This window comes from Otolemur garnettii, unplaced genomic scaffold (genome assembly GCF_000181295.1).
Source record: "Otolemur garnettii isolate 467f Iridium unplaced genomic scaffold, OtoGar3 scaffold00243, whole genome shotgun sequence".
Taxonomy (NCBI): Eukaryota; Metazoa; Chordata; class Mammalia; order Primates; family Galagidae; genus Otolemur; species Otolemur garnettii.
In genome coordinates this window covers 14,757-18,617 of record NW_003852638.1, presented here as the reverse complement: position 1 = coordinate 18,617, position 3,861 = coordinate 14,757, and the positions used below count along the sequence as shown (strand labels likewise).

The window sequence follows — 3,861 nt, the reverse complement described above, 5'->3', positions numbered from 1 at the left end:
ATATGAATATTATGTCTTCTTTGCCTGTCTTCCAATTCTTTACCTGACTCATTTTACTTCGTTCTTTATGTCATTTTCAATTCTCTTGGTTATTTTCAGATAGTTCTTCATTGACCCTTATTAAATTTTTATTTCAGTCTATTCTCCTTTGGGTATCTTTTTATTTTGAGACAGAGTCTCACTATGTCACCCTTGATAGAATGCCATGGCATCACAGGTCACAGCAACCTCAAACTCTTGGGCTTAAGCAATTCTCTTGCGTCAGCCTCCCTAGTAGCTGAGACTACAGGTGCCTGCCACAATGCCTGGCTATTTTTTGGTTGGAGTTGTCATTGTTATTTTTATCAGATCTCAGCCGGGCTTGAACCCGCCAGCCTCAGTGTGTGCGGCTGGTGCCCTACTCACTGAGCTATGGGCACTGAGCCTCCTTTGGGTATCTTATAATTTATTCACTTAAGGGATACTTTTGTCTTTTTCCTTCATTTCTTTCCTGCATTTCATTCATTCTTTTTTCATTTGTCCCTTTTTCATCATTTCCATACTTAATTTTCAAATTTCTAATCCAGAGTGTTTTTATACTTTAAAATGCTTGTTGGAGGGCAGCGCCTGTGGCTCAAAGGAGTAGGGCGCCAGCCCCATATGCTGGAGGTGGTAGGTTCAAACCCAGCCCCGGCCAAAAACTGCAAAAAAAAAAAAATGCTTGTTGGAGTGTGTTCAACTCTGTTTGGACTATAGGTGTGATACCAGAATTTCATCTTCAGTAGGTTCTTAGTCTTGGTGATTAGGAGAATGAATCCATGGACCACAGATCAGTGGTAAGACAGGATTTATTTACAGAAAAGAATACAAAAACACCAAAGCTTCTGGCAGGCAGAACCCAGTTTGGCGAAAAGAGATCTCCTACTCCCTCTCTTCGTCTCTTTCCGTGCTCTTTGTGCAGGGGTCTGTGTGGTGATGAGTCACATGGGGTCCTCTGTAGTTACATTTAGCCAGAACTCAGAACTCAGTTGTTCCTTTTAGCCGGCATGGGTCTTCTACAGTTACATTTAGTAATAACTCAGTTGTTACATTTAGAGTGCATGGCGGGAACTCAGTAGTTAACATTTAGCATGCATGGGTCCTCTGTAGTTACATTTAGCCAGGACTCTTGGTAGCAAATGAATGGCTACAACCCTTTCCTTCCCAGGCCTAGGTAACCTAAATGAAATTGACCAGGCCTAGGAAACTTACATGAAACTGACCAAGCCTAGGAAATGGGGGGTTCCTTGTTCAGTCTCAAGTGCAAGGGGAGGGAGACCTAAGGTGCTGGTGTCTCCCCAGCAGTTGTCTGACCCCTCCAGCTACTGGAGTCTCCTACGCTCCCCACCCCCACGCCCTACCCTCCAGCCCTCTGGTTCCTCTGCCGTTTGCCCCCGCATCAATACCACCAATGTGGAGACAGCAGGTTCACCCTTCAGCTCCACCAACATGGCTGGGGAGCCACCTGTCCTGTATCAGACATATAGGTTTTCTTGTTTCCTGGCTGTTTTCTGGGGCAAGGGAAGTAGTCTCCCAGGGTAATTTGTATAAATAGCTGTTTTCTGATTTTCTGCAATAAGTTGTCTTTGCATTTTACATACACATATTTCCTCTTTTCATATCTATGACGTTTGGGAGGACTCAGGTGGTAGTTTGCAAGATTCCCCAGTTTAATGTTATTCTAGTAAAACCTATATATGTTAGAGTTGTTTGCACTTTCTGAAATTGTTTGTAGTTGTTTGGAGGCCAACAGTAGCTCCTGCACTGCGGCAGACTGGACTGAACGCAGACCCGGCTGGCCCGGCAGCTCGCAAAACAAGATGTGGGACATGTAGATTTGGAATATGAATTCATTTGAAAAACCATTTTGGGGGGTAGGAACATGATTTCTGATGAAACTTGATTGGAATAACTTTCACGATCTTTGTATATTTGTATGTATATATTTTTAAATTTGGCATTTGAAGTGCCATGAGAAAATTTGCATATTTTAAGGTGGTCCTAGCCACCTCCTTGATTTGCAGTACTCTTGGATATGTTCCTGCTGCTTTACTTCAATGAATGCAACACATGTGATGAGAAAAAGAAAATGGGACTTCCAGCCAGGGATGTTTTAGAGTCAGTACAAAAGCTTCATGAAGGTCCTGGAGAATGGGGAAACCAGTGGTCATTTCTAAAAAGTAACAACAACAACAACAAAAAAAAAGATGAAAGAGATGTTTAAAATCAATCAGTTCTATTTAATGGCAAGGGAAATGATTGCTCTCAACAGATCTTTGCCAGATGTTAGGTTAGAAGGGTATAAAACCAAGGTGTATCCAGATCATCTTCCTACAAGTATGGTGATTGTTTTCCACAATGAGGCTTAGAGCACACTTCTGCAAAGTGTCATTAATCACTCTCTAAGACACATGATAGGAGAAATTGTTCTAGTGGATGATGCCAGTCAAATAGACTTTTTGAAAAGACCTCTAGAGAGTTAGTGGAAAAACTGAGAAGTACCAGTTCGTGTAATTCAAATGGAACCACAGTCCGGATTGATCAGAGCTAGATTAAAAGGAACTGCTGTGTCTAAAGGCCAAATGATCACCTCTCTGCATGCTCATTGTGAGAGCACAGTGGGCTGGCTGGCGCCTGTCTCAGCCAGGGTCAAACATGACAAGAAAACAGTGGTATTTCCTATTACTGATGTGATTAGCGATGATACTTTTGGCAAGCTCTAGACATGACCTATGGTGGATTCAACTGAGAGCTCAGTTTTCACTCATATCCTGTTCCCTAAAGAAAAATGGACAGAAGGAAAGGTGATTGAACTCTTCCTGTCAGAACACCTACCATAATAGCAGGAGGCCTTTTCTCTATAGACAGAGATTACTTCAGGAAATTGGAACATATGATGCTGGAATGGATATTTGGGGAGGAGAACCTAGAAATTTCCTTTAAAATCTGGCAGTGTGGAGGGACTTTGGCAATTGTCACATGCTCACATGTGGGACATGTGTTTTGGAAAGCTACACCTTACACATTTCCAGGAAGCACAGGGCAGACTATCAATAAAAATAATAGATGACTTCCTGAAGTGTGGATGGGTGAACTCAAGAATTTTTTCTATATAATTTCTCCAAGTGTTACAAAGGTAAATTATGGAGCTATATCATCCAGACTCAATCTAAGACACAAACTACAATACAGATCTTTCTTTTGGTACCTAGAGAATATTTATACTGATTCTCAAATTCCACATTACTATTTCTCATTGGGAGAGATACAAAATGTGGAAACAAATCAACATCTAGTAACATGGCTAGAAAAGAGAATGAAAATGGAATTTTTAATTGTCACAGTATGGGAAGTAATCAGGTTTTCTCTTGTATTGCCAGCTAAGAAATTAGAACAGATGACCTTTGCTTGGATGTTTCCAAACTTAATGGCCCAGTCACAATTCTCAAATGTCACCACCTAAAAGGCAACCAACTTTGGGAGTATGACTCAGTGAAATTAGCCCTGCGACATGTGAACAGTAATCAGTGCCTGGATAAAACCACAGAAGAGGATAGCTAGGTGACCAACATTAGAGGCTGCAATGGAAGCCCGTCCCAGCAGTGGCTTCTTTAAAATGTTACCCTTCCAGAAATACTCTTTCCTTTTTTTTTTTTTGAGACAGAGTCTCACTATGTCACTCTTGGTAGAGTGCTATGATGTCATAGCTCACAGCAACCTCAAACTCTTGGGCTTAAGTGATTGTCTTGCCTCAGCCTCCCAAGTAGCTAGGACTACAGGTGCCCATCACAGCACCTGGCTATTTTTTATTGCAATTGTCATTGTTATTTAGCAGGCCCCGGG

General features: G+C 41.7%; 1 pseudogene; it reads left to right on the top strand.

The window, feature by feature from the left end:
* The first annotated feature begins 1,989 nt into the window (after positions 1-1,989).
* LOC100945227 lies at positions 1,990-3,651 on the top strand (annotated as a pseudogene).
* Positions 3,652-3,861: the final 210 nt, after the last annotated feature.